General features: G+C 40.6%; 2 long non-coding RNA genes across 2 annotated transcripts in view; both read left to right on the top strand.

Annotated features, from left to right (window-relative positions):
• LOC150039918 (uncharacterized) overlaps positions 1–18,811 on the top strand; it is a 128,606-nt gene extending 109,795 nt beyond the window's left edge. The window contains exon 4 of the long non-coding RNA XR_016534165.1: positions 18,705–18,811. This is a non-coding gene — a long non-coding RNA (uncharacterized LOC150039918). The remainder of the gene's footprint in view (positions 1–18,704) is intronic.
• Positions 366–7,874, top strand: LOC150039919 (uncharacterized). The gene is made up of 3 exons (XR_016534143.1): positions 366–437; positions 6,636–6,799; positions 7,293–7,874. It is a non-coding gene; the product is annotated as an uncharacterized LOC150039919 (long non-coding RNA).
• Positions 18,812–21,169: the final 2,358 nt, after the last annotated feature.

The following is a 21,169-nucleotide window of genomic DNA, read 5'->3' as shown; positions in this document are numbered from 1 at the left end:
CATCACCCTTTCCAGCTTTTTTTCGGTGTATGGGATACTGAGGAATTGAAACTAGGGCTTCATACATGCTATGTGAGCACTAGACCATTAGAATACTACTGCTCCTAATCACGGCCCTACTGTTTCTTTTTATTCTGCTAGCTTACTTGTGTCAAATTAATAACCAAAATGTTTCTGTGTGTCCATCTTACATGATACTCAGTATATATTTAAATGATGAAGACCTAGGTCATTGAAGTAATAGCTGAAGGAAAAATAAAAGTATTCCAATAAGAATTGCATTGAACACTTGAGGAAATATACTTTTGTTATTTCTTACTTAAGGATCAGTGTTTCTTTTGCTGTAAATACTATGATTTATCTGACTTTACAAGATGTGACTCAGTATATTGCATCAGAAGAGCAAGATAGTTGTGAGGAAACATATCCAGCCTTTGGTATGTTCATTATTTATATTCTATCTTCTCGTATAAGTGGGTTTTGTATTTTCAATAATATAGCCAAAGGAATTTACTTCCCAGACTATCCTGAACAATTAATAGGTCAAATCAGCAACTGCTATAATTATTTTTGCAAGTATGAGTACTTACTAAAACACTTAAGAAATATCAGCATCATATTAAGTATGATCTTTAGAGTTATGCTCAAAATGTGTGATTGATTTGTGCTTCTGATAATAAATATGCCTCATGTGATAAAACTTTAAATCCAAATCAAAGACTGACTAATTAGTCAGAATTAAGAATCCTATTTTGTCATTAACCCTTAGCTTCTTATCAAAGGGAAATAATTCTTAATGGCTCCCAATTCATAATTTCATATTAAAATCATTAATGCCAAAGACTGGAACAGAAATATATCATGTGGTATGCGTACCTTCAATGTGTGGATTGAGGGAGAGAAGAGTCTGACATGTGTCTGAAGGAGATGATTTGGAAGGGTGCTGAATATTACAAAAAGCCCAGAATATTTCATTTTAATGAATTGGATCAGAAAATACAACCACATTTTTATAGACTGATATAAATATAGCTTAGCATAGATTCACACTGGACTTTCTACTGTGAGTATACACAGATGAAAGACCCTGTATAGACTATAACCAAGTGGAAGAAAACCATTAATCCATATATCCAATAGAAACTTAGAATCATGGCTTCATGCCATGTTAAAATTGTGTTGTGTATTCAAAACTGAATCAGTTTCCCTTTCTGAATATTTACCTATGGAGACACCATCAGGAAACAAGCCATGCATGTTTGCATTGTATTGACATGACAGAGAAGGAATCTGTCAGCAAAGAATTTTTAGCTCTAGAACCCCTTCCAGTGAAGATGTTGAGAAGGATTTACATTTCCTTTGTTCCTGAGATGGAAGCCAGAAGGAAGAAAATTCCCTACTCAGACAACAGGTTCCCTAATATGACATGGATCCTCCATGGAAAGAAAGCTGACAGACGAGTGAATCTCTAGGAGGATCATCATCCAGGGAGACAGAGCAGAGCATGCCTAGGTTCATCATTTTATCCTGACAGTCAGGGGTTGAGCAGGTGTCAGCTAGAAAGATACCCATTATCCTGGCATCTACATTGTTATAATGAACAGAAAAGGAATGACAGCAGGAGGACAAGGAGATTTCTCACATTTAAGAAGTAGCTCTTCTTGGGCTAGGAGTTTGGCCTAGTGGTAGAGTGCTTGCCTAGCATGCATGAAGAACAGGATTTGATTCCTTGGTGCCACATACACCGAAGTGGTGTTTTGCCTCAAGTGGTAGAGAACTAACCTTGAGGAAAAAGCCTAAAGACAGTGCTCAGGCCCTGAGTTCATGCCCCAGGACTAGCAAAAAAAAAAAAAGAAGTAACTCTTCCTATCATATACAGCTTATACTTTTGTTAATCAAGAGGCTGGGAATTGGTAGGTCCAAGTTCAAAGCCAACCCATCACAAAAGTCTGGGAGACTCCCTATCCACAATAAGTAGTAAAAAAAAAAAGGAGGCAGACAGTGTACCTCATAAGGTAAAGGCCAAGTGTGGTATAGAAAGGCGAGAAAGGGTAAGAGAGGCCCTCAGTTTAAAGACTGAAACCAGGTAAATCTGAAATCCAAAGAAAGAAAGATAAAGGGAGAAAGCAAGCAACTGTCCTTTTGCCTTTTTTTAAAGCTTATTATACTTTTTTTATTCACAGAGGAAAGCTGTAAATGGTATTTTCTTCTGTTTTTGGCTGTTGGGCTTGGATTCTGGGCTTGGGTGCTGTCCCTTAGCATTTCAGTTTAAGGCTACTGCCCTACCCCTTGGCCACAGTGCCATTTCCCATTTCCTAGTGGTTAATTGGAGATAAGAGTCTCACAGTCTTCAGGGTCTTTAGTGCCTGATCTGGATTTGAATAGAGACTCTCAGATCTCAGACTCCTGAATAGCTAAGATTACAGGCATGAGACACTGTGCTTGGCTGTAGTTCCTTCCTTCCTTCCTTCCTTCCTTTCTTTCTTTCTTTCTTTCTTTCTTTCTTTCTTTCTTTCTTTCTTTCTTTCTTTCTTTCTCTCTCTCTGTCTGTCTTTCTTTCTTTCTTTCTTTCTTTCTTTCTTTCTTTCTTTCTTTCTTTCTTTCTTTCTCTTTTCTTCCTTTTGTTTTTTTGCCAGGCTTACGACTTGAACTCAGGGCCTAAATACTGTCCTTATGTTCTCAAGGATAGTGTTCTAGCCCTTGAGCCACAGCACCACTTCCACCTTTTTCTATGTATGTGATACCGAGGAATCAAACATGATACGTGATATGGGATAGGCAAGCACTCTTACCAATAGGTCAAACTCCTGGCTCAAACATAGTATTTAAAGCTAATGTACAATCTAAAATATATCAACAACTCAAAAAATTGAATCACTCCAAAACTAATCTCCAAAGTAACAACCATCCCATTAAAAAATGGGCCAAAGACTTAAAGAGAGTCTTCTCTGAAGAAGAAACAAAAATGGCCTATAGACACATGAAGAAATGCTCAACATCTCTGGTCATAAAAGAAATGCAAATCAAAACAACTCTAAGATTCCACCTCACTCCAGTTAGAATGGCCAGGATCAGGAAAACGAATAATAACAGATGCTGGAGGGGATGTGGCCAGGAGGGATCACTACTACACTGTTGGTGGGAGGGCAAACTCGTTCAACCACTATGGAAAGCAGTGTGGCAGTGCCTCAAAAGGCTAAACATAGAACTCCCCTATGACCCAGCAATTCCACTACTTGGCATTTACCCAACCATCCAGAAACAAGGGCATACTAAATCCACTAGCACACCAATGTTCATTGCAGCACTATTCACCATAGCAAAGATATGGAACCAACCTAGATGTCCCTCAGTTGATGAGTGGATCAACAAGTTGTGGTATTTGTACACAATGGAATTCTATGCTGCTGTCAGAAAGAATGACATTGCCCCATTTGTTAGGAAATGGAAAGACTTAGAAAAAATCATATTAAGTGAAGTAAGCCAGACTCAAAGGAACTTAGGCTCAATGGTTTCCCTCATTCGTCATAATCAGTAGAAACCTTGGGCTATACTAGCAGAGATCTGCAATAGAGCAAAATCTTGATACATAAGGCCATATAGTATGAAGCTAATTGAAAGGACCTCCAGGATATTGAAACAAAAGCCATATAACGAATGATTGTTGTCCTTAATGTACTATGTTGTCTCTCATCTCCTTTGCTGTCCCTTGGTTATCTCATATTGTTATAGTATCTCACTTTGTTATCTGATATATTGAATTTATCTGTATTTGGTTATTTGAAATTTGATAGGGAAGGGGGGAAAACCAAGACGGGTGGGGGGTGTGGGGCGGAGGGTAATGGGTACCAAGACATGTGAAAGGGTATCAATGTATGTGAATTAATGCACCTTCTATCTGGCAAATATCATGTAACCCTTTTATTAATTACAATAAAAAATTTAAAAAAAAGAAAAAATAAAGCTAATGTACAGAAGAAAATTTCCATTGAACTCTCTCACATGATTTACTGCTTTCTTGCCAGAGAAAGCTTTTCCTTAATAAATAGATTAATACCCTCTTGGGTCCTTTTGTATCTAGGAAAATACTTGTTTTTCTTCTTGTTGGTGTTGTTTGTTGGTGATGATCCTATGGCTTTAACTCAGAGCTGGGCACCTACAGGTTTTTGCTCCTGGTTAGCACTCTCCCATTTGAGCCACAGCTCCACTTCTAGTTTTTTGGAGGTTTGTTGGAGATAAGTCCCATAGACTTTGATTCCTAAGCTGATTTCAAGCAGGGATTCTGAGACCTCAGCCTCCTGAGTAGTTAAGATTACAGTTGTGAGCCACTAGAGCCCAGCTGATGATACTTTTTCTTTTGCTTAATTCAGTATTAGGATCCCTCTAATCATATCAATATCATCTTTTGAGACATAAGCAATTTTTCTTCTAGAAAGTGTTTTCATATTTTATTTCTAGCCCAGTGAAGATATTAGTACTTAAAATATGTATTTGATACTCAACTATAGTAGTTTAAGTTAAATAAAGAATAAACACAAATATAAAAGCTCTGATTTTCTCTGTATGATGATTTCAGTGTGCAAGATGGAGTTTTAATACCTGTGAAAACTACTTTTAAAATACTTCCTCTGGCATCTGTTAAACCACATCTTGTAATTTTTTGGGGGTGGGTCATGGGTCTTGAACTCTCCCTGGGCACTGTCCCTGAGGTCTTCAGCTCAAGTTTACCACCCTACCCTAGGTGTTGTCCTTGAGTTCTTCAGCTTCCCTACTCTTGAGCCAAGCCCCACTTCCCACTTTCTAGAGATTAATTGAAGATAAAGTGTCTCAAGTCCTTTTGTTCTGGGGCTGGCTTTGAACCTTGATCCTCACATTTCAGCCTCCTGAGTAGCTAGGAGCTGATGTAAACACCTGAGAGCCTTTTATTGCAAGCTTGAGCCTGGGCTCCTAATCATCAGCCACACAGCAGGTTAGAATTGAGAGCCCCGACCCTTCAGTTAGCAGGTTTTTTTTTAGTAATTTGACCATAAGGCACAAGCTGGCCATATGCAAGAGGCCAATAAAATTGTAACATTTCCACCTGGTTTCTTGCCTTTGTTCTTCTGTCAGGAATTTACAGCCCACAGCTTACTCAGGAAATTAGGGGGAAATCTAGAGAGAGGTCTCTTCAGTCTACTAGATTCCTTCTTAGAGAGGATACTTTCTGGCACTAATTTGATCACTGTGTGTGTGTGTGTGTGTGTGTGTGTGTGTGTGTGTGTGTGTAGTAAGGCTTGAAATCCAATCCTCAAAAACTTGCTTGGTTGTTTACTTATGGCTGGCTCTGTACAACTTGATCCTCTACTTTCTAGTTTTTTGATGACTAACTGAAGGTAAAGTTCTTCTATATTTACCTACCCCTGGTAGCTATGAACCAAGATCCTCTGAGCCTCTTGAGTAAATAGGATTATAAGAGATGAACTACTGGCATGCATATCTATTGGCATGGGGTTTCTTTCTTTTATTCACTTGTAAGAAATGTCAGAGGAAAACAAATGACTTATAATTAGGACTACTCAGATAAAACACTGATGTTTAACACATGGCTTAACATTCGCTATGCTCATCAACCTTCTGTACGATTTCAATCTTTTATATCTGTAATGTGCAATTAGATTTCTTGAGCCCTATTTCTGGCAATAATTAGATCACTTACAAGAAAGTTGGTTCTTCCTCTCTTGGTTTTATAAATTTTTGGATATTTCAGGGCAGGATTTATGGAGTGTTAATTTTGCCCTGCTGTAGCAAGGCATCTCTGATGTCCTCTGTTCTGTAAAGACATCACTTGCAGTGTCTGAACAATAGGTAGTTTCCTGTCATCTCTTCAGGTGTTTTATTCCTCAGTGTCAGGCTCCTTTCTGAACACACGTGATCCACTGCTCCGTTACATATGCAAGGGGGTCCTGTGTAGCTCTCCTGAATTCCCCTTGTTCCTCTCTGAACTCTCCAGTGCGCTGTCACGTGACACTCATCCTCCTCGCTTCCATCGGCCTGTTTCACTCACCATTGCATCTTGGGAACTTGGAGTATGCACCACCTAGCTCCCTTCTTTCTTTGCCTTGGTCTATGCATTCACTGACTTCATTCTCTCAAATAGGTTGTCTTCAAAGTGCTTTAATGTGGTTTGCTTGAATATTTTTGGATTGGCTTCATACAGAAACAGAGCTCAGTGCAGCTTACTCCACCTTAGGTAGAAACAGACTGCCATGAAGCATCAGTAAATATTGTAGACTGGATAAATGCCAGTTCATAGTCTCTCTTCTTGCTTCCTTTTTAGTGTTTAGCTATCAATGTAGCTATTTTCTTCTGGAAAGTACTCCTGTGCCTAAAGAAGGTCAATTCCTAGGAGAAAATGCATTTTATTCCAGCATCTAGTGAATCGATAGTGGCCATTTTTTCTGCCTTTCCATTGCCCTAGTCTCTAAGCTAACCCAGAACAAGGATGTAACTCATCTACCTACAGATCTTCATGTAGTTGTTTCATGAAGTAGAACCTCTTTATGCATTTGGACAGAGATGGATGAGAAAATATGTGTTCCTTTATAATAAAAAAAATAACCCAACCTGACATAGCTTTTTCCCTTGTTTTCTTTCAGGTTGGTTATTTCAGCCAGAATTCACTTCATTCATATGTAAAATACATATGAGAATATGCTTGCGAAATATGTTGAGATGCCAAGACAAGGAGCAAAAAAAACCAAAGAATATGTTATCACAGTTATAGTGTGAAGAACAGGAAGGAGAGTTTTGTGATTTTGAGGTAAATGACTATCTATATGTAGTGTTTGACAGTTTGGAACAAGTTAATTTACCACTGATACATGTAATGATTAAAGGCATATTTCTTAAATCACAATTTTAATGACTTCCTAAAAGGAGAATATACTGAGATCGCATTGTAAAGCAAAACATTTTGAATATGCTATTTGTTGTTGCTGCCAGAAAGAATATTCTGTATATAAATAATTTTATATGTTCCTATTTAATTACTTTCAATAAATATTTTTATGTATAGGATTATAAAATTAAAACATGAGTTTGATCAATATCTCAAAAATACTCATAGAAAGAATCTTCATTCACAGCTCATCAGCACTCAGTCATGTTATGACATATTTCCAATATTACTAACACTGTGGATGCAAAGGCATTTTTCATTTATTCTTTTGTTCTGGTTCTCAGAAATGCAAGTTCTTTAGGAGTTCTTTATTGACTAATGTAATGCTGGTATTTGTCCTTGGCAAACCTCACAGGACTGTGGACAGCATGAAGGAAGCCATTGAAGGAATTTCCTTGGTGATTGCACACTCTCAGTCTCTTGCCCATACTCCTGTCACAAGGCCTAGCAGCGAGGGCTATTCTACAGAAAAACTTCCACGTGATGCAGAATTGAAGGGAAGTTTCTCTCCTGGAGAAAACCATGTGACTTCTTCTTCAAATGCATACACTTCAGTTGAGAGCCTGGACCAGTACCTGAGCAGGGTCAGTTGCATCCATGTTTTCCACTGGCTTGCAGTATTTGAATGATGATTCTTCAGTTTTTGACATCCTGACTTGTTTGACTGCCTTGTATGTATTCAGTTAAGATTGCTACCATTCAATGTTCATAAAAGAATTGGAGATCTTGGCATTTCTTAAAACCTCTAGGTCTCATTCTGAATTGCTACAGGTTTTTTTTTTGGTCATGGGACTGGGTGTTGTCCCTGAGCCCTTTCAGCTCAAAGCTAAAGCTCTTGCCCTACCCTGGAGCCCCAGCACCACTTCCGATTTTGTAGTCGTTAATTTGAGATAAGAGTCTCATTGACTTTACAGCCTGAGCTGGATTTGAACCGTGATCCTCAGATATCAACTTCCTGAGTAGCTAAGATTACAGGCATGAGCCATGGTGCCTGGCCAGCTGTTTATGTTTGTTTGTTATTGTTATGTCTTTTTTGTTCACAGTGGGGCTTCCAGTATCCTCCATACTTGTATTCTCCATTCGTGGGATAATTTCAACAGTTGCTCTGACTTTATTAATGTTTATCAGATAGTATACTGAAGAGCATTTTATACATGTCCCATACCTTCTCTTGTCGTGTCCTCACTCCCCACTGCTGCCCTTACTGCAAAAGGTCCTCTTGTACATTCCTGTTATTCATCTTTAAAGTCTAGATTCACAAAATGGAGAGAAGATGTGACATTTGGCTCTCAGTGTGATGTATTTGGCTTAGCATGATGAGTTCTCCTATCCATTGTCCTCATAATGATTTCACTCCATTTTTAGAGCAGACTCATTCCTCATTTTGTCCACATATAGCAGTTTTGTATATACTCATTGATGAGTAGGCAATAGTTTTGATTCCTGTGTTTCAACATTTTTGTTGTTGTTGTTGTGAGACCTGAACTCTGGGCCTGGGCTCTTTCCCTGAGCTCTTCAGCTCAAGGCTAGGGCTCTAACACTTTGAGCTTCAATGCACTTCCGTTTTTCTGGTGATTAATTGGAGAGTGCTGTGCCATGTATTTCCTGCCTATGCTACTTTGAACTGTGATCCTCAGATCTCGTCTCCTGACTAGTGAGGATTGCAGGCGAGAGCCACTGGTGTCCAGCTTCAACTCTTTTGAATAGTGCTAAAATAGGCACAAAGGTACGATGAGAAAAGATATGTTTTGTGTAACTTGACTCCATAAGGATATGGAAATTAGCATATTTTAAGTTTCTGTGGAAGCGGCATCTGAACTGGTTTGTAAATGAACACTGCTGTCTAGACACATCACTGGCCATGCTCACCACCTGCGTGATTTCACCTCACAAAACCTGATTGTCCTGCACCATCTCAAGCTTACCCTCCATGCTTGAGCTCATATGCTTACAACTGAATGTCAGCAGATAATTTTATGGACCTGTAAACTTTAAAAATGAACTCTGTTTCATGAATAAAATTGAGTCCTTTGTTCAACCACAAAATCTTTTTCTATGTGGTTTTGTTATTGTAATATATAGTGGGTTTACAGTTATATTTGCCAGATAGTAGGCACATTACTTCTCACACACTGATACTCCTCATGTTTTTGTCCTCATTCCCCTTCCCCACCCAATCATCTTGTTTTATCCCCTTCCATTTCTTATTTCAAATAAACAAATAAATGTTTGTACATTATGCCTGGCAACAAAGTCAGATATTGTAACGATATGAGATTAACCAAAGGGCAACAAAAGAGAAGAGAAATAACATAGTACATTAAGAACAATAATCACACAAGATAAAGCTCTTGTTTCCATATTCTGAGATCCTTTCATTTAGCCTCATCCTATATGGCCTTAGGTTTTGTGCGATTGTAATCCTCTACCAGGAGAATCCTAGGTGCAAACACAAAATCTCTAAATTGTAATTTTCTTGACAACACTTTCACATTAATTTTTTTAAATAACATTTATTGCTGTAAGTCTTTTGGGTGTGATGGTAGATTTCACCTAAGTTCTAAGCAAATAATTGGATTTTACTATGCTACAGGTCAAACTTCCTGTGCCACACTTGTGAGCTCTATACCTTTGTCTTTAAATTCTCACTGTCTTGCCATCACTAGAATGCCTGCTGGATAAGTGAATATTAATAACTTCTATGTTAGGTATTGTGGGAAACCAATATGAGTCTGGGGTCTAACAGAGTTATACTCGAATGGCCTATATTGAGGACAAAGGGTGAAGAGTACAATCTGCCTGCCTTCATGCAAGGGTGGAGTGACCTTTTTGCCTAAATTCTCACGGGTCATGACAGTGTGCTTTGATAGTATTCCCAGACTTGTTTGGTTACCCTCTCCCTCCAGGAGATAGATTTGCTGAGAATAACTTGATAGTTGAGACTGGATGATTCTTTATACAAACAATAAGTCTTCTGAGAATTCTTGTTATTATTCAAGTATGGAACTGTAGCTTGATTGCCAACATAAGCAATTGCTTTCTGTTCACTTGTACTAAGGTATAAAATAGACAAGCTGTTTAATAAAGTTGTCAGATGCAGCAATTGCTCTGGCCCTCCCAAACCCCTCTGTCTCTGTCTTATTTTCCTTTTAACCTCTCAGCCCTACTCTTCGAGGACCCTTGGCCGGCTGGCTCCGGAAAGGTATGGGGAGTGTAAGTTATCAATGTGTTTCTCCTATTTGGATTCTGCGCTTACTGTTCTTCTCTCATCTATAGACGTCATGTAACCATTTCATCCCACCTTATGATACAAACCCGGTAAGTTTCCGTGTATGCACACCTGGAAATGCGCAGACTGTGACACATGCCAGCCACTGCTGGGTGTGTGAGAGTACACTGATGATGGTTTTGCTGTTTATCCAGTGTTTGAATATTTCTACACCAAGATTAAAAATTACAGAAGCAAAATATTTATTGGAACACATAGAGAAATATGTTATCTGTCCCAGTTGTTAAAGTAGCCATTTCCATCAGTGAGCCTTGGCTCAGAACTCTGATGGGATTCTCTAGATGTTTGAACATACAGAGAAGTCACACAGGCCTGTGTTAAAAATGAGATTCAACCATGTCTTCCTACTCAGCTCATTTCCACACTGGTGCCCAAAGCATGTTTTGATATATAATTCATGAGATCCGGCTAGGGAACACGATGTTTAGAAATCAACAGGGAAATTTGAACTTTCTTCAAGTTAATGAAGAACATAATACTGAGCAGCACACTCACTTCAATATGGAAGTTACAAGTTGTTTTCCAAGAGGTACAAGACATGAGAGTATGGGCAGTATGCCTGAGAGATAGGAGTGGAGTGGGGGTTGGTTAATGCTATCGAGATGAGGTTGGTCAGATGCAATAGCCCTTAATGTTTTAAAGCAGCTTCCACAAAATAATGAAGTAGAAGTACAGCAACTTATTTGAACTAATCAGATAATTTTGAAACAAAAGTAGGAGTAATTCTGAATGTTTTCTTAGCAGCAATCAGTGACATGTGGCTAAGGTCACATAGAAATGCCAATGATACAATCAGATCACTACCTTAATTTGCAACAGTCAAAAAGCATAATATAGCTAAAAAACTAGAAGAAAGGTTGATGAACAGTTCTTTCCTTATGACTATACACTAATGTTTCCTGTGGTTTTGTGGCTTATTTTCTAGTTCACTTGCTATGTGGGATACAAAGCTCATTTATCATCTGCATCTGTGCTTCCATGATGCTTCTGTTCCTCCCTGCTGGCACCACTGTTGGCTCTCTGTCCAGCCTATCTGATTGATAAAGGATCTGCAGAACTCCCATCCAATATGGTGGTGGGCCTTTCAATATAACAGAGTTGTGGGGTACAGAAAACTGATTCAGGCTCCATTAGCTACTCTGTATGTGAAGTTTGTTTCCATTCCCTCCAGTAAGTTTGAGCTGCATACATGTACTGTGGCCATCTGCATTTGACCTTGTAGCTCCTTCTACTTGACTTCCAAAGAGAACAGGAGCAATTGTCTTTCCACATAGTCTACTGTTGCTTATTTTCAAGATTGAATATAAGGCTTTACTGTTATTGATAGCCATTTCCAACTCACCAGCATAATGCTGGACGGGAAAAGCACAGTTCAAGACTTCAAGCATTAGCAAGGAATACAGAGTCATGGGGCATAATGCCATAAAAGCAATGTGCATGCATGCACACACACGCACACAACACACACCCATTATAATTTCTTTGAGAATGTGATTTCACTAGAATACCCAGTCACAAAACTATAATCAATGATTTTTCTTGACATAGTTGTTGTTCACATAATTGTCCTCATTATCCATGCTAAAGAATGAAATTATAGTCAAATACCATGTAAATTCATTCGACTTACTTTTTTCACACACTTTTACTTCAGTTTATCTAAGCACCATTTTAAATGGTGCGTATGAAGAAGGATATTTCCTGTTTTTTTCATAGATATGAGACTCTACAAAAGCAAAGTTTAATGCTACATTGATGAAAATTTCTTTCCTGGTTAACCAACCCAATGTTAAATGTCCTCTTGTTTAAGCCATTTTAAAGCTAACATACTTTGTAGGAACTTATGTCCTTACTCCACATCTAAAATTCTGTTTCCATGTTCCCTCTTCTCACTCCTTGCTGTGCTAATGCTTCCTGTCTGACCTGCCTATCTGATAGGGAAAAGGAACTGAAGGATAGAAGCAGGACCCTCATCAAATGGGGCAGTCAGAGTAGGAGAATTCTTTGGTATTAAGTGTTGATCCTGGGTTTGTTTGCTCCTTTGTTTCTTAGGGCCTTCTCACTTCAGTGGCTTGTGTCTTCCATATATCCATTGTGGCAATTTTACTAAGCATTGTCTTTGTTAGTAGTTGATTTCACAACAGACCATAAGCAATTATCTTTTGTCCTTTTCAATGTTTTCCATTTATTTTTGTTGTATGAGAACTCAGTCAGTGAAAAACAGAGAAGCCAGATTTTGAGAGGCAGAACTGGGAGTCTTTATTGGAGAGCCAGTGACTGCAGGGAGACTTCTGTTCAAAGACCTGCAGCCTAGCATACAGCTTGCACAAAGCTTTTAAAGACAAAAAACACATGATTTGGGTGAGGAGCAGTCATTCTCTGGAGCCAATCTTCCCTAAAGCCAAACAGCATGGCATCTCCATATTCTCTGAAGACAAGCTCTCCTAAAAATGGCTTGTTTCACTTTGAAGGTTTTGTAGCTGGATGAAAAGCCCTTATCACCCAGCTTGGTGCCAGGATGGATGAGAGAACAAGGTGATGGTGTGGAGACCCAGTCTCCTTATTTCATTTTGACATCTGAAAAAATTTCATGCAGATATTTATGGGCTTTTATGCATCCTGTATATTCTTATCATATTCCAAAATGATTAAACACAAATGACAAGTTAACTCAACAATGATCATGTCTAGTTGAGGAAGTGACAGTGGCTGCAAAAAAGCTGTTTTCACCATTAACAAATTCAACACATACATGAAAAAAGAATCTGGAAGTAATTATGGAAGAAATCGTACGTCTGTCCATAGTGTATTGTCCACAGTAGTGTACCCATGGCCTTGAGCGTGTTTGGTATGTGCACTGTCACTTGAGATCCATCTGTAGCTCCTCCTCCCCACCACTGTTTTTGTTGGGTACTGAGATGGCAATTCAGGGGCCTGTAATAGACAAAGCTCTCAAGATAGTGTCACTATTTCACACGTGCTTGTTTCTTCAATGATACCTTTGTGCTTTCTCCATACTTTTGTTCTTGAGCATCCTGCTGTCTGACATCTAAAATAGTTTCTACTCTTATGCCTGAGGCCAGGGGAAACAAGTTTGAAGGAAACTCAGGGTAGACATGTGTCAGCATACAAATCCAATTCTTCAGCAAAATGGTGCCTGGAAGCATGGTGCCTGAGTTAGTGCTTCAGCCATGAGGTAGAAGGTAGGATATCTGCAATGCCCTAGGCCAGAAGTTATAGTGGAAGAATACAGACACATGTGCACACACAGAAATACCTCAGGACTCTAGCCTTTCCCATGCTGGCCATGCATGCACCACATCATCTCCTGTTTATCTCGCTGGTGTGTAACTCCCATGAGCCCTCTGTTCATCTGTCTCTGTTTTTGAGGTGGTGCCACACCCAAGGGAAACTGTAGACTTTCTGGCTAGTCTCTTCCCCTTCTGAAGATGTAGGAATCGGAATTTGACAGTCAGCTGGAGAGAGCTGGGGCACACTGGGATGCCTTCCATCCACTTCCTTGTTCCCTCTTTGACCTCAAGAACCAAATGTCCTTTTAGACTCTTTCTGTGTCCTTACTGGATTCCATGTACATCCTCACCACACTCATTTCCCTTATCCTCACCCTGTATGGCCATAGGTTCATTACTTTTGAGCTAATGTGATTCTCTGCTAGGAAAATCCTAGACATATACTAATGATTACAAATGAAGGAAACCTTGGAGCATAGGTTTCTTTGGGTCTGGCTTACTTCACTTAATATGATTTTTTCCAAGTCTTTCCATTTCCTTAAAAAATGGGGTGATGTCATTTTTTCTGATGGCAGCATAGAATTCCATTGTGTATACACACCACAATGTCTTGATCCAATCTTCAACTGAGGGACATCTAGATTGGTTCCATATCTTAGGTATGGTAAGTAATGCTGCAATGAATATGGTGATGGTACTAGGTTTAATATGTCCTTTTTTATGGACATTTGGGAAAATGCCCAGGAGTGGGATTGCTAGGTGATAATGGAACTGTACATTAAGTCTTTTGAGGAATTGCCACACTGTTTTCCAGAGTGGTTGAACAAGTTTACACTCCCACTCACAATGCAGTAGACTTCACTTCTGGCCACATCCATACTGGCAACTGTTGCTATTCGATTTCTTGATACTGGCCATTCTAACAGGAGTGAGGTGGAATCTCAAAGTTGTTTGGATTTACATTTCCTTTCTTTTCCTACTCCTGGGCTTGAGCTCAGGGCAAAGAACTGTCCTTTGGACTCTCTCAAGTCTAGCGCTCTACTACTTGAGCCTCAGCACCACTTCCGGCTTTTTTTTTCTATGTATGTGGTACCAAGGAATCAAACCAAGATCTTCATGCATGCTAGGCAGGCACTCTACCACTAGGCCAATCTCCTGAGCCCTGCATTAAGGACAACAGTCACTCATTATATGGCTTTGGCTTCCTTATTCTGGAGGTCCTTACATTTAGTGTCATACTATTTGACCTAATGTCTCTGGATTTTATTCTATTGTAAATCTCTGCTAGGAGAGCCCAAGGTTTTTACTGATTATGACAAATGATTATGACAATGTCTATTGCCATACCACCCTGAATGCGCTCAATCTCCTCTACTGGCCATTCTTATTTCCTCCTCAGAGAAGTTTCTCTTTAAGTCTTTAGCCCACCTTTAAATGGGATCGTTGTGGTTTTTATTTTTGAGGATTTGTTTTTAAGAGAGCCAATATTTTGAGCCATTACTATATTTTTGATATGAGGTCCTTGTCTATTGTATGGCTAGTGAAGTTTTCCCACACTCTGGGCTTTCTATTTAACTTGCTAGCTATATGCTTTCCATACAGAACCTGCCCAATTATTGCAATCCCATTTGTCCAAACTTTATTATGTTGTGTTTCTGTGCCTTTATTAACCTGTGCTAAGGAGCCCTAGTGTGTCTCTTATTTATTCCTGTAAAGTTTCCAGGGTGTCGGCCTTTACCTCAAGGTCTTTGATCCATTTGGAATTAATTCTGGTGCAGGGTGATATATAAGGATCCAATTTTAGCTTTGTACAGGTGCTTAATCAATTCTGCCAGCACCATTTGTTGACCAGGCTATCTTTCTTCCATTCATATTTTTGCTCCCTTATCACAGATTAGGTGGCCATGGGTATGTGCGTTAATTTGTGGGTCTTCAGTCCTATTCCATTGGTCCTCTGGCTAGTTCTGGTACCAATACCATGTTGTTTTAATTAGTATAGCTCTGTAATGGAGTCTGAAGTTTGGTATTGATATTCCTCTAGCACCAAGCATTCAGTCTTTCAGCTCTGTGTACCTTCATGCTGCAGGAAAAGAAATAAAATGTAATCTAATAGAATGTAAGAGAAGGGCTACCTCCTTTCCTTGAAAATCTGTTCAGGGCACTTTCCCCAATTCTCCTTGCACGTCCTGGAGACTGCTACCCACCTAGGAAAAGAGAAAGGTCATGTGGTGGGTATCCTTGTGACCAACATTTTTCCCATCTTTCTCCTTCTCCACCAACCAAGGTGTTCAAAAGTCATTGTAAAGAAAACAGGAAGGAGAGTAGTAATGTAAAGAAATGGAGGGAAGTTAATAAAAGATGCCTTGGGAAAGGAAGCAAGGAAGAAAGGATTTGGGAAGTAAGAATTATCTTAAATGGTTGTTTCCAGGTGAAGAAAGGAGGAAATTAAGACTATTGCTGGATTGAGTAAGGAGCAGCTGGTATGAGTATGTCTTGGTTTGAGAAGGTAGAGCTTATTAGTAAAGTTAGTGAAGATAGTATGCAAGAAGAGGAAAAAGGGAGTTCCCACACACCCCTCCACAGAACTACTACTGCCACAAGTTTCCCCCAAAGGAAGCTGGGGAGAACTGGTGAGGTAAGAGGGGATGTTACATCCCGTACAGAGTCAGTTAGTTCTTCCCATTCCAAAATTAACCAGAGTCCAGATATCAAAAATACAGACTTCAAAAGCATGCCTATCTAATACTCATTCCTATCTGTCTTTTAACTGGGAAGGAACACATATCTACCACCTATTAGTTCTATTTATACTGAGTCTACCATCCATATTCTTTACTCCAGAAAATGACCAAGGCCTCCCACCAGGCCCTTACCATTCTAATCCAGTCACAGATTCTGACTGGTTATTCTTAACAGGTCCACCATGCTGTCCTCTAGCCAGTGGCCACATGTCAGTCAGGAGTAGTTAGGGACATACCTACCAATGCAGAACCACCTACAACATAGGAGACAGGTACCAGCCACATCATTCAATACTTTCTTTTCTAGCCTGAACAGATGGCTCTCCTTTCTTCTGCCATTTATGGGTGCTCTATGTTTGGTCTTTTGTTTTTATCTGTACAGCTCCTGCCTTTTAAGTCCTTTAGATTTCATCCAGAGACAAGTAGGTGCATTCACCACAGAGGAACTGTTACTACTGTCTTTTCCTGGGTGGGATAACATTTCTGCCTTCTACCCCTGAGGTGGATGCCCCTTGTTAGTAGGAAGTAGCCAGAGGGAGTCTGTGCTCCTTTATAATGTTCAAAAGGCTGGGATGATAGGTTGGCCTGGGAAAATGGCCCCTTCCGTGATTCTTCTCTCCTTGACAAACTGCACCAAGACTCCTTCCCCTTAGTTCTCTCTCCTAGCAAAAGTGCACCTGGCCCTCCCTAGAAGTTCTGTTACTCAAGTTAAGTTTGGGGGACTAGATTGCCCTCTTAAGTTGGTGATGGTATTGAGAGTGTCTCCAAACCTCCAGAGAGCCACAACTGAGTTAATGATCAGACAGCCCATTGGCCTGATCAGGCTTTATGTTTTCTCAAATACATATATCCTAGTACTTTACCTTCCTTTTGTAGAAACATAAGTAGTTCAGCTTCTGGAAGATTTATTTGGGGTCATTTTATCTTATTTTCTCAATGAGATCATGCCAAATGGCTGTATGTCCTTTCTCTGTCTCTACCTCATGACTCTTTAGTAGATGTAATGGTTTGGGTAGCTCTGCCCAGTCTGTTGGACTCTCATAGAAGGAAATTTTGCCTAAAAATCATCACAATTGGGTAGCTGAGTTGAAATGGGAAACCAAATAGCCAGCAAGTACGTAGTAAATAGTCGACACTGAGGAGGTGGTGTGGGGAAGGGTAAAAAGAAAGAAATGCATCATTTAGTCATGGCTAAAATGTTATTATTGCTTAAGAAAATACTCTGGGGTTGGTAGTGTGGCCTAGTGGTAGAGTATTTGCCTAAAATACAGATAGGCCATATTCAGTCCCTCTGTACCACATACACGTAAAAAAGCCAGAAGTGGTACTGTAGCTCAATGGCAGAGCAGTAGACATGAGCAAAATGTGTCCAAGGACAGTGCCTAGATCTTGAGTTCAAGCTACAGGACTTTCAAAAAGAACAAAAATAATAAAGTACTCGGTCATGGGTCCCAGTAAATCCCTCAGTAGCCACAGTAGGCCATAATTGCTAAAACATTTCAGGCTCCCCTGAAATTACCTTACATAGCCACCAGATGGTGATGTGCCCATGAACTATTTTTTTTTTTTTTTTGCCAGTCCTGGCCTTGAGCTCAGGGCCCAAGCCCTTGTTCTTAGACTTTCTCAAGGCTATAGCTCTACCACTTGTGCCTTAGCACCACTTCCAGGTTTTTACTATGTATGTGGTACCGAGGAATTGAATCCAGGTCTTCGTGCATGCTAGTCAAGCACTCTACCACTAGGCCAAATTCCTGGTTCAGCCGATGAACTATTGTGCACGCTCCTTCCAGCCTGCTCAAGGACTCAGAAAAGTCTGTGTGTGTGTGTGTGTGTGTGTGTGTGTGTGTGTGTGTGTTTGTGTGTGCATGTACTTGTGTTGAAGGGGTTGAACTCACAGCCTAGGCATGCCCCCTGAGTATTTTTTTGGTCTAGTACTCTGCAACTTTAGCTATAGCTCAAGGATTGTTTCTTTGGGGGGTGGGCAGGGGAGATCATTAATTGGAAATAACAGTCTTGTAATCCTCTTTCCAGGATGGACTTCATACAATAATCCTAAATTTCAGCTTCCTGAGTAACTAGAGTTACAGGTGTGAGTCACTAGCAACCACTGAACTGTGGGTTTACAGATGTAATTGTGAGGCAGGGGTGAGGCAGGTGGGAGGGCTGTTGTGTGACTTCCTATTAGAATCCTTGTCTACCATGCCAAAGGGTGGGGGGTTAAAAATTAGGAATACAAATGGTTTAGAGGCATAAGCTGGGACTCACAGGAGCAGCTTGTAGCCAACTAGTAACCAAAGGAAGGAACCTGAAGAACTGTATGTGAGCCCTAACCATCAAGAACAGAAGAACAAGAACAACAGGGTTGGGGAGGCCATATACTGCTGGGGAGCCTGGGTGGGCATCAAAGCTACGTAGTGTGGAAGATGAACAGACTGTGATCATAGCTAGTTACCTGATTGATGGACTGATTCTTCATCAATGGACAGGGCCATAGAGGTCACAGAGGAGGGGATGCCTTGGGGCAACAACAGGAAGATCCTGGGAGTTCCCAAGCAAGACAGTGAGTGAAGAAAACTCTGCTTTGGGGAAATGAACCTAGGCTTGAACCAGTATCTTCTAAGCCTGATTTGGGGAAGGAGAAGCATGATTGATCTCATCTTAGTAAAGTGGACAACCTGATTCATACACTGTCGGGCACTTTCCAGAGCTACCATAAACCCTCTGCATGCAGTTGTTTCTAGGAAGTATCTGCCTGGAGACTCCATCTCCCCATATCCTCACCCTGCAGACAGAGGAGTCAGGTAAGTGAGAGTGAGCTGCCCAGCATGGGCCAGCATGACTAGTCTGACTCCTCTTCACACCTCCTGCTCACACTTTCTTCCCTCAGCAGGGCCTGGATACACTGAGCAAGACTACAAACATGGTTAATCAACAGACAGCCCACAGATTACACAATGAGCTCAAGAATCTAAATCCCCTTCAAAGCAACTCAAGAAATGGGCAAATGTGATACACATATTAACACTGGCCAATAAACACACGAGTAAATGCTAAACATCTCCAGTCATAAAGGAAATGAAAATCAATCCAACACTAACATTGCATTTCACTCCAGTAAGATTGGCCAAATTCAAGAATATGAGTGGCAACAAATACTAAGGAATGGAAGGGAAATGGAACTTAGTACACTGTTAGTTGTTATTATTAAATTATTAATTCATATTGTGATTAAATGTTACTAATATTGGTTGTAAATAATTTATTGTTAGCATTAAGGCATCTTTAAATTTACAACATGTATTAAGCACCATAACAGAGGTAAAGAAAATTTTGGTAGTTCCTAAATGTTCAATTCCAATGTGTGTAAAGAAGACTGTGACAAAGAAAAGTAAGAACCACTCATTGTTTCCCTTTCCTTCCTCCTTCCCTCCCTCTCTTCCTTCCTTCCTTTCTTCTTTCCTTCCCTGATTTCTGCATTTTATCCACTAGTTTAATTTACCTTTAATATTCTGTTCTTCCACATAGTAAATAAAAAAAGGGAAATAAAGTAGAAGATGGAAAGGGAATGAAGTATCCAAGGCAGTTTTGCTCTTGTCTTTGTATATGCAACAGCTGATGATTAAATGTTGCAAGAAGAGAGTAGAGTCTGGCACCAGAGTTTTACACCTGTAATCCTAAATATTCAGGAGGCTGAGATATGAGGATCATGCTTTGAATTTGAGCTGGAGGAATGATATTAGAAATACTTCTCTGGAATAAGCACTGAAATTTACAAGATGAGGTGTGATTCTAGAGGTAGATCACCAGATAAGAGAAAAAGAAAGAGAAAGAAAAAGTACAAGTTCTGGTCTATAGGAGGGGGTAAGAGAGCTAGGGGGAGGAGCAGGACAGAAGGGGGGAGGGGAGGAGCAGAAGCAGGGGGTGGAAAGAAGAGATGAAGAAATTGAAAACAGAAAAAAGGGAGAGAAATAGTAGATAACAGAACAACTTTACCTAGAATTGAATTACTCTGAGCATCTGAGTCCACCCAGCAACACACCCTAGAGTGAATTTACAAATACTATTCCCATGGGAATCAGAGCCATCGGTAGGGATGACTCCAGGGCTGCATCCTGTTGAACACAAGAGACTTGCTTACTTGTGGTGCTAGTAAAACCCAGATGTGTTCAGGAAAGGATGAATATTTCAGGAGACTCAAATCCAAATAGAGAGGGGAACACTGATAGGCAGAGGGGAGGATGCGGGAAGTGGGTCACAAGACCACCTGAGGGAGACATGTCTAGGGGGAGGAGGTGCTGCTCCACCTTGAAATCCGCCACTCCCACCATTGGCTGCGTGTCCTGGGGAGGGCTGGTGGCAAGCTCTTCAGCACCCAGGGAGGAACCAGGATCATCTAGGGCTGCAAATTCCCTATGCAGTGACAGAAAAATCACCTGTGGCCAAAACTCACCACAGGAAGCTGCCAGTCATTCCTGGGGTCCTAGGTGTCACCAGTGAGGAACCCCCGAGGTAGCCAGTCAAAGCCATCTGGCCAGCAGTCCAGAAGATGTACCAATTAGGGACCAGGCATGGGATGAAGCGATGCTCCTGAGCCGCTCAGGCTCTTGTCAGGAGGAGAGTTACACCAGCCAGGACTTAGGAAAGAAAGTTACCCTCCTGGGCCTTCAGTTGTCCTGTGGACCACCAGGCCTTGCTGCTCACACGCTGGGGGCCGGGGGTCTATGAGAAAGGCCGGATCGATAAGTGGGCGTGGGCTTCTGCTGGGGCCTAGAGGGGATCTACCGGGAGATAGGACCTGGATTGGACATGGACTTGCTCTGGGGGGATGGGGGCTACAGGAAGACAGGCCCTGTACAGGACGTGGACATGCTCTGGGGGCGGGTCTACCTGAAGACAGGACTTGTACTGGACGTGGGCTTGCTCTGGGGCGGGTCTACCTGAAGACAGGACC

This window comes from Megascapheus bottae, unplaced genomic scaffold (genome assembly GCF_031878675.1).
Source record: "Megascapheus bottae isolate mThoBot1 unplaced genomic scaffold, mThoBot2.hap1 HAP1_SCAFFOLD_43, whole genome shotgun sequence".
NCBI lineage: Eukaryota > Metazoa > Chordata > Mammalia > Rodentia > Geomyidae > Megascapheus > Megascapheus bottae.
This window is presented reverse-complemented; position numbering and strand designations above follow the sequence as displayed.